At 34.3% G+C, this 10,355-nt stretch overlaps 1 long non-coding RNA gene across 12 annotated transcripts; it reads right to left on the bottom strand.

The window, feature by feature from the left end:
- Nucleotides 1–679: 679 nt before the first annotated feature.
- On the bottom strand, nucleotides 680–8,734 carry LOC109134773 (uncharacterized). 12 transcript variants are annotated; one of them, XR_007273578.2, is made up of 13 exons: nucleotides 8,607–8,734; nucleotides 8,345–8,453; nucleotides 8,197–8,248; nucleotides 8,046–8,114; nucleotides 7,870–7,967; nucleotides 5,627–6,798; nucleotides 5,438–5,515; nucleotides 5,165–5,238; nucleotides 4,913–5,048; nucleotides 4,113–4,162; nucleotides 3,385–3,514; nucleotides 1,868–1,921; nucleotides 680–1,084 (listed from the first exon to the last, which is right to left on the bottom strand). It is a non-coding gene; the product is annotated as an uncharacterized LOC109134773 (long non-coding RNA). The 12 variants fall into 12 exon arrangements; XR_007273579.2 differs by having other exon boundaries at nucleotides 4,913–4,957; XR_007273581.2 differs by lacking the exon at nucleotides 4,113–4,162 and adding an exon at nucleotides 2,660–2,779 and having other exon boundaries at nucleotides 4,913–4,957.
- Between the last annotated feature and the right edge of the window lie 1,621 nt (nucleotides 8,735–10,355).

The following is a 10,355-nucleotide window of genomic DNA, read 5'->3' as shown; positions in this document are numbered from 1 at the left end:
AATAGTACCAACTAAAGCGAATTTGGCCAAGATCATTGAATGATTCCTGAACAACAATCGTCCTTGTCCGAAGAACCCACAAACTAAAAATACATCACGAAGTATATATCACCTTCATTCTATAATATTGGAACTTATGAATATGGCGCACAAATCATTGGGAGACCGTGGAATTCGTGATGCATTTTTAGTTTGTGGATTCTTCGGATTTCGTCGGCCAAGGACGATTGTTGTTCAAGAATCATTCAAAGATCTTGGCCAAATTCCCTTTAGGTTGGTACTACTGTCGGTAAGATTAATTTCTTTTTCTTCACTTTATTCTATAATATTGGAACTTATGAATATGACACACAGATCATTGAGAGACCGTGAACTATATCCATATAATTATAATAGAATAAGACTTTCTTTAGATAAATCTCACCCAAGAAAAGAATAGCACACATACTATGAAACATCCAAAAATATGTTACAATTGTTAAGAAATGAAGGTTGATAAGATCAACATATATGCATTACTATTTTTTACTACAGAAATATAACTTGCTCTAGCATTTACCTGGATTGAAAGTGAAATAACAAGTATAAGAGATTATGGTAGTGATCAGGTTTTCCAATGTAAGCAGCAGAGTACTATTTTACTATCATAAGGGTCTATGTTATGGAACAAAACATAGGATAGAAAACGAAAAGCTTGCTTCTTGAATTTCAAATATATGTCTTAATAAGTTACATATTCAGACATCTAAAGATGAAGTATAACAAACTATGCTTAACCAAAGTACATTATACCATCTAAAATGAAAAAAAATTAAGAACAAAATCATTGTCCAATAAGAAGCAAACATATCGAGATACTTGCATGCTTACAAGTAGCAGATAGACTCCTACTTGTTTAGCTACAAGCCATAAAATACAATACATGGACCCACCCAAAGAAAAAGATGTTCAAGACTTCTATATACACAAATATTCTTGTGGCCGTCTTCTTCCTGCTCAATTGAAGTGACGATGCGTCAAGCAGCATTAAGTTAGCCACGAACATTGTTGGTCCAAAAAAAGAGGCGAAAAGAAAAGGGAAGACCTGTGTAATGCAACTATGTTAGCACATAGTATATGCATAAAACTATCTCCATAAATTCCATGGTTTTGATCACTTTCATGTACTAAAATAAACAGGCAACCTAGACGGAGGACACAAGTCAATAAGTAAAAACAAACATAGAAATGTGCAGAATGAAGGAAATAAGCCGTGGTTTAGAATTGAATGAATTAAAAGTTAACACATTTCTTTGACATCCCATGGTTATATGGTCAACGACTGCTTGGTGCTGGTTTAAAATTCAAAGTGGCAGATTTAGCACTCAAAAGGCTCTAAATTTTCTCTCTCCTCTCCTTCTTTAACATCTATCTCATCGGACAAATAAATTACTTCACTATGTGGGAGCGACTTATGAGAAGCTGATTTAATAAAGGGGGTCCACTTTTTAAAAAACGCATTGTTTTAGTACAGCAGTGACTTACCAAATCCCTTGGTCACTCCTCTCTTCTTTCAATATTTGTATGAGTTCAAAAGAGCCTCTCTGTAGGACTTTACTGCTCTTTTCTCTAATTAGTTTTTCTGGTTCTTAGAAACTATGGTTCTATGTCCATGGCTTGGCAGTTGCACACGTAAATATTTTAAACACTAATGCACACAGCTCCCAGTATACTAACCAAAGGTCTTAAGTGAATGTAAAGTACCAACATCAGAGTGCCTAATGACGATTAATTAAACAGCCAAGCACTTTGATACATGCAAATTGTTTTTGCTTCTAAAATTTAGTCACAAAGCAAGAGTACTAAGCAGGAGTATAAGAAAACAAACCTATAATACGAGCAAAGGGTGAAAGTAGTGATTTTTTTCCCTACTAAACAATCCCTGAAACGATTAAAGAAATTCAGTTGATTAAAGAAAAAGTATGACAATAAGAGCGATTAGGGTTTATAAGAGTGAATGAAATTCCGAAATAAAGAAAGATAGAGCAAGAAAATTAATAATGAAACGATTGAAGCAAATTAGGTCGAATAAAACGGTGAATTGAAGAATAAAGAAGACAGAAGGTTTGCATATAAATCAGAAAAGATGTGTTGTCCGAGTAAGGTTTGCATGTTCTGCATCTGTCTCATTCTGCTTGTTATCGCTATCGGGTTTGCCTTTGGATTTGGCATCTTCAAGAACGGATTTCATAAGTTGGAGCACACTCTTCATCGTTCTAATCACCCTCACAATGCTATTGCTCCTCCTCTCTTTTTCTAGTCTTTTTTTTTTTGTTCTAGTTATATGTTATTGGATTTTCTGGTACTTACATCCATCTCTTTTTAGTATTCATTATTAACTGCGAGTACAAAAGAAAATCAAGTTCAAGTTAGAATGTTAAGATTTAAAAATTTGTCCAAACTTTGGCCTACTCTTCCAAATCCTGAATCCTGAATATTTGAGGCTCGTGCAAATGAACAATCAGAAAGCGAAACTAAATCAGATAATTCCCATCAATTAAAGGAGCGAATGTGTACGAAATTGGACAAAATTTTAAAATCTAAATGTTCTAGAGCATCATAATTGTGAGGTAAGTACGAACTATAAGAACCCATAAGTCACAAAGGAGAAAGAATTAACCTTGGAAGTTTCGTGTGGCTCAGATGGAAGATCAATCAAGAGTAGGTAAACGCTAAGTCATCGCTGGAATTTCATTGCCAGAGATGTCATGCTCGCTGTCGTATTCTCAATCGTCTTCGACTGAGAGAGATGAAAGCGATCAAAGAATATGAGAAGCTGAGGAATCGCTATTTTTATCTAACAATTCAAGCTCAACACGAACGAATTTGTGGTAGAAGCGATGAAAAGTGAAGGAAGTGACAGGGGAGGTCTAGGGTTTCACTGAATTTTCAATAAAGAGGAAAGAGTGAGAGACGTGAAGAAGGGAGAGAAACAAAACAACGTGTAGCTGAGATGGAAGCACGCGATGTGAGGATGAGGTGTGGGAGAAGTGGGAGTGTCATGTGAAGGGCGCGTGGGGGATTGAACTACGCCGCATCATGTGAGTTGCACGTGATTTCACTTTGACCAGTGGATTACATGAAAACGTGACTCAGAACACTATTCAAATGAGAGATAGGTCCTCTAGGGACAAAGTAAATACATTCAACTCCCAGTTGATGTGTGAAATGACGATGTCCAAGCCTCAGTTATCTCTTGGTTAAGATTAATATACAAATAGTAGTCTCACAAAGCCATATTCAGGCAGGATTTTCAAGGTGACCTTGGTTCAAACAGTCGCTAAAAATCATAGGAATATGAAACATACTGCCAAATGTCAAGACGGCGTTAAGACTATTCAGTACCTGATATGCACAATGAAATCCATTCTTATAGTTCCTGCCACTTGATCCCCTTTGCAACATTAGACGCGTTTTGACCATATCCATGGGAGCCGTGACCTGAGTGCTTGTAACACCAGCTATAGTACTTGACCTTCATTATGTATATGAAATTATGAACAAAGTCAGTCCCAAGAAACCTTTAAACACTATTCTCTTCCAGTAGAACTACTCCCTTTGTCCAATATTTAAGTCCCTTAAGACAAACTTTTTGAGAGGACATCATCTAATGCAATTCATAGCACTTTTCAGTCAGTGCAACCTAATTTCGAGATGAAGGAGAAATGAAATGTCATGTCGAATTTCAAAGACACAAGTCAACATGATTTAGCAGAATACTGTGAGCTACAATATACGTCATACTGAGTTACTTGGCCCTGTTTTTAATACTGAAGTAAAGTCACAACCTATATTTCATAAAAATAAATTAGTAAAAAAAATTGATCGCTTCATGACCATCATTAACATCTTAGACAGAATGGCTATCATGAAGAAGAGCTAGCATAAGCTACAAGACAGAAAACAACACATATCATGTATCATGTGGAATGTAGGCCACATACAAAATCATACACCAATCAATGCAGAGAGAATATGAATCATGAACTTTTGATCGTTATAGAAGGGCCAAAGATGTTTCAGCTGAAGATATTGTAACCAGAATATGGAGAAAGCCAGACAGTGTTGCATACATGAGATGCAGAGAAAATCCTTCTTTAAGAGAAGTACATCTTGTCAAAGCCTGTATGCAAGGAAAAAGTACTGCATTGACTTCATAGATCATACAGAAAGAGATAAGATGTTTATATTATCAATATCTTCTTATAGTAAGTAAAAAAATATTATTAGCAGGGGAAATAGCGTACTAACTCCCACTTTTGTCACCCATAAGTCTAAGATTCAAGCTCAACACGAATGAATTTGTGGTAGAAGCCATGAAAGGTGAAGGAAGTGGCAGGGGCGGTCTAGGGTTTCATTGAATTTTCAATAGAGGAAAGAGTGAGAGACGTGAAGAAGGGAAGAGAAGCAAAACAACGTGTAGCTGAGATGGAAGCATGTGATGTGAGGATGAGGAGAAGGGGATGGAAAGGGAGTGCGTCACGTGAAGAATGCGTGGGATGGGAACTATGGCAAGTCATGTGAGCACCACATGTTGGTGAGAATTGAAAGGAGATTTAATCAAACTGAAAAAAGCCTATGATGCAAACTAAAAGGCTAAGATTTAATCAAAAGCACTCAAATCACCATGTATAATTGGAAAACCTCGGAAATTCAATAACCTAAAATTATAAAAGAAATACCAACCAAATACTTGACAGAGAACCCACTAAAAATCCTTAGCTGAATAATTACCATATTTAAAGTAGTTATAAGGAAGAATAAGAAAGTAAAGTTACATGATTTGAATCCAAGATTTTAAACAAATAATAAAATCGATTTGTTAATTTCAATCCCTACATGAAAAAAAGGAGATCTAGAGAGAGAAACCTACCCTCTTGCTTAGAGAAAGGATCTTACAACATATAATTTGTGCGACCTGTTGGAGGGTTTAATAAATCAGCGGAATGAGGACAGCAAGCAAAGAGGAGCTCAAAAGCATATTGGAAAAAATTCAAAATAAGCTACACCTGAAGAAAAATTGGAAACAAACGATGGTGATTTGAATTAAATGTAAGTAAGGTAACAAAATAAAGAACCAATTTAATTTAAGAATACATATAGAAAGTAAAAATTCAATCAATACCTCAATAGTCCAGATGAAGAAATCGAGAGGATCAAAAGGCTGATCTTTGTTCATCTCCCAAACTACACAGTTCTCTGCAAAAAGCCAAAAACCGGAACCATAATTTCACAAATCAACTATAAAATTAATCAATTTCATATCAACTTTACCAAGAAATCATCAAAGAAATCAATATAACAGTAACGAAAGAATTATCAGTGAAAAATTGGGAGAAAAATTGACGCATTAGTGTAATATGGTTAATATGATTGAAATTGGGGGGAGGGGACTAACCATTAGTGACATATTTGATATATCCTTAAGTTTGTCCATGGGCATTGCTAATTGTAGCGTAACCTAGGCTACGTGCACCTGCAGAAAAAGAAGTGTTAGTTAAGCCATTGCATCGTTCAGTTTTTTTTGAAAAAAAACTACTAAAAACAGTGTATCTATCGCAAACTATTAAAGATTAACTAAACCCACAATATGTGTTGGCCAGTTCTCGAGCCCATCCAATATATGTGTTGCATAGATGATTGTAGCACCCCTCTCATCACATTCCTTCTTTAGAAACTTGAGAAGGTCAGCTCTTGCCAAGACATCAAGGTCAACAGTGATCTCATCAAGCAGAAGAACCCAGAAAAACAGGACAAGGGTTTAACTCAGCTGATAATAAGATATTCAAGGTAGCACCCAAGGCTAACTCTGAACTTTGAGCAACGGCAACGGATACCTTGAATGGCTTCAGGAGGCCCATACAGATTTGCGCTTTTCTTCTCTGACAATCGGATACATTGTGCATCCTCCAAGATAGATCGATGTCCAACACCTACTGTCAAGAGAACAGATTAACACGTGAAGACCGTTCCACTTTTATGCTCTATATTGCTTAATAAATGGACAAATCACCTTGCTAGAATTAAAATTACTGAATTGAGTCAAATTGATGTGGCAGGTACATATCATATCCTCTAGATTTGGAAGATAAAAGGCAGAGAAGGGCATTCATATACATATATACAAGGAAAAAGATCTGACAAACAGATCAAGCGCGCCTTACTCCAAATGCGTGTCTGATTTCATCAAAACAAAAACCCATTTAATAAAAAAAGGGCAGCTTTTAAAACTAAATTAGACATAAATAAACAAAGAAATCTGAACGATAATGGCAGCAACAATAATGTATGCTATGGGCACCTTAATAACAACAACAACAATAATAATAATAATATTAATAATAATAGTAATAATAATAATAATAGCAATAATAATAATAATAAAAATAATAATAATAATAATAACTCAAGACATTGCAAGAACAAATTAAACCACACATAGAACGCCTAATCAATCAGATCGATGTATAAAAGCTGTAAATTATCAAATATTATGGATTAGAACTTGAATTTGAAAAAATAGACGGTAACCAATTTCCTCCACTAAAGTAGTGAGATCTGTTGGAAGTACCAATCCAACAGCCCCTAACTTCTCTCGCAGAATTTGCCACTGTTGTTGCATGCTCTGTAGAGCTTCTTCTGCTAGCTTCCTCTTTTCAATCTCCATCAACAAACTCAGCCTCATCTCTCATAGCTCAATCTCAACGTCACTAAGAGAGCGTTGTGCTACTGCTTGTAGCCCACCATCAGAGGAGAGTTCTAAAACAAAATTAGAGAAAAGAATCCTGTGAATACAATGTTGCCAAATGGAAATAATCTAAGTGATCAAACATCAATTAGCAGTTGAGAGCTATATTTTCATTAACAATCACATAGCAACAGCGCCACCACTGATTTGTAATCTCACTAACAATCTGAGCTCCTAAGAGAAATGGATGGCCCATTTCCTAAATCAATGGCTAGGAATGCATGAAGAAAGGAAATGGGGGTAGCATCACTTTAAGATAGGAGGCAGAGAGGATCCTAATACGACAAAATGGATTAATAGGCTGAGAGGATCCTAATACGACAAAATGGATTAAAAGGACCCAGTTTCCCAAATCTTGCACCCTGAATATAATAATTCTAAAAAAGTTGAGGATTCTCAGTGACAAACACCAAAGGTACTGAGATGCACCTAACGAATAACAGGTCCCTGCAAGTGCAGTCATGTTATTTGGATTACTATGGTGGGAAAACATCATTCAGAGCATATAAACATGCAAAGCATACAGCCATACATCCCTCAACAAGCTTAATCCTTCTTTTAAGAAAAATCTACCGAGGGAAACCATGCTTATATCACGGAGTTATCTCTCATATGAAGCAAGCCTCAAAATGATATTTTAAATTGATTTCCTGCAACCTAAAGAACATGAAAGCCCAGTTTAAAAAAACCACTTGTAAAGTAGAAATTGAGACTTTGCTCTATAACACTATTGAAAGGAAGCAGATGATAGTTTACCAGATCAAAGCTTTCAGGCCAAAGAACCATTATAAAGTGTCGGTGTTCCAAAAATTTCAGTTACAATGATGAGATTGTTACTAAAACTCTCCACACATATAGCTACTGTGACACTCAATAATCTATGTGAAGATGAGGAAAAGTCAAAATTGATGACTTCTTGACCAATTTGATCAGGCCAATTCAACCAAACAAGCAATAATTATTTTCAAAATAGCATTAGTTCACAGAATTACAAGAGATTAACACCAAATCCGATCAGAATAATAAGAAATACCCAAAATTATAAAGAAATCTGAAAATATAGTAGAATTAGTTCAACAGACCTGAAAAGTCTGCTTCAGTGAGTCATCAACTACATCAAAGAAACCCCATTTGAAGAAATCATTGAGGGTAGATCAAAGATCACAACTTTATAGCTTGACTACAAAAAAGAATTGGGAAATTTAATTGGGAATAATAAAAAAAATAAAGAGATCAAAGAGAGTACTAAACTACTAACCTCCTTCCATTGAAGACTCAAACTGGTTGACAGCATTATCGATTTTTCTTGTTCTTCCTATTTGAAATCCTTTTGCAAAAGGGAATGGGTCAACATAGAAGAAACGTTTTGAAGCCAAAGGATTAATTTAATCAAAATGACATTTTAGTACCGTAATCAACAGTAAAAGTTCTCAATTCTTATGCCGCCTTTGTTCCGAAACCCTAATTTTACACATCAACAGTAAAAATACTCAATTTCATATCAACTTTACCAAAAATCATCAAAGAAATTAGTACTAATAGTGACGAAAGAATTACCAGTGAAAATTTGTGGGGAACATTGACGCATTAGAAGAGAGGCGTGAAGAAGAGGAGAAAAACGAACCCACTCAATTTCCAATCGATCTCAGAAAAACAAACCTTAGATCTGAAAGAAGATTCATAAATATGAGGAACCCAAAATCAAATCAAGAAGTGAACAAAAATAATTGCAAAACCCACATCAAAGATCCATTCTTAGAGATTTTGCTCCATTAAGAATAAGAACGAAAATCTAAAAGAAAAAAATAAAAACGCATACCTTAGATGATGCTTGCTTGTGAAATTAGGTTTCATATGGAGAAAATTTGATTGCAATCACAAAAGAGGAGAGAGGAAGAGGAGAGAGAAAAGATGAGCATATGCGAGAGATGGAGAATGATGCAGAAGTTGTGAGTGAGAGGAGAAAGAGGAAGGAGTGCCTCACGTGAGGTATGCGTGGGGTGAGAATTAAGGGAGAACATGTGAGCAGCACATGTTTTTGAAATGAACAGTAAAAATCAACCTTTTGTCACCCATTTCACTATTGAAAGGAATAGTAACTCCAACTCCAACTTTTAAAAGGTGTAAGATGATAGTTAAGGCATTCCCTTCATCTTCGAGAGGAAAATTTCCCAAATTTGTATATCTCCTTATCTATAAGAGTACTAGAATTTTTTGCACGCGATGCGTGCTTGAATTTTTTCGAACGGAAACTCAATTTTCTTCGGTATAAGAGTCAAAATTTGAACATTAGACATACGAAATATAATTATTATTAGCTGCAAAATTTGATTGGTTTAATTTCTGTCACTTAAGTCTCTCATCATTTTTTTTTTTTTTACTTTTCAAAGTTAAATTCTATGAATAAAATAATTTTTTTTTGAATTTATTTATGATTTCTAATATTATAATTTTTTAGTTGATTTTTGAATTAAGTACAGTACTTCATAAATTGTAAAGAAAGTAGACAATTTGATTTCAAGTCAATTTTTTCATAGTTTGTAGTTTGTAAGTGAATTTTTGAATTTTTGTAAAGTTTTCTCATTTTAGTGATTTGCATAACGTAAATTATGCAATTTTATGATTTTAATTGACTTGTGAGTGATTATTATAATTATATTTTTGATATTTTATTTTGAAGCCCCCTTTGATTTGTAAGTGAATTTGTAATTTAGCATGGGAAGGGGGTAAGATAGTCTCTTCATGCGGGAACACCATAGTTTCCCCCTTCCCTTATATAATAGAGATATGTTGTACTTCAATTCTTGAATGATATTTTATATAAACCTTTTTACCTTGATAATTTATCGCTATTATATAATAGGAAAAAATACGTCCAAATATATGTAAAAGTTTCATTATATATAGGAAATCGTATAAAAAAGTAAATAATTTTTTTCCTTGTCTAATTTCTAAATTCTGATTTCACTACAAATACACCTCTAATTTTTATCATGACCCACCATTAATTGTGAATGGTTCTTGAGAATAGTGATTTATAAGTAAATTTTTGTATGTATTGACGTTCTATGTTATTAGTCTAGTTTGTATATTAATTTAAAGTTTTAATAAAGTTTTCTGATTATTTGAGTGATTTGCGTGATTTTTATAACATGATTTTCTCAATTTTATGGGTGATTTATAAAGTTTCTTCTTTTAAGTGATTTGTGAGTGAGTGTTGTAAATTTATTTTCGGTATTTTGATTTTGACATTCCTTTTGTAATTTAGAAAGAAAAGGGGGGCAAAATAGGCGTTTCAAAAAAGGACACCATTGCTCCCCCCTTCCCTTATATAATAGAGATATATAGACAAGAGACGAACTCAAGATCAAACTATCAAAGTTGGCAGTATGTGTTTTTGCTCTAAAAGTAATCTAGATGGTTGTTTGCTATCAAAGTAGGAAGTATATTACATAGTTTTTGTCAAAATGTTTATATTTCTAGAAAAGTTTTCATGAACAGAGACATATTCGTTAGTTCATAGTTGCATATTGTCTATTGAGATTGCTAAAGCCCTATACAGGATTAG

Source organism: Beta vulgaris, chromosome 4, assembly GCF_026745355.1.
Source record: "Beta vulgaris subsp. vulgaris cultivar EL10 chromosome 4, EL10.2, whole genome shotgun sequence".
Taxonomy (NCBI): domain Eukaryota; kingdom Viridiplantae; phylum Streptophyta; class Magnoliopsida; order Caryophyllales; family Amaranthaceae; genus Beta; species Beta vulgaris.
This window is presented reverse-complemented; position numbering and strand designations above follow the sequence as displayed.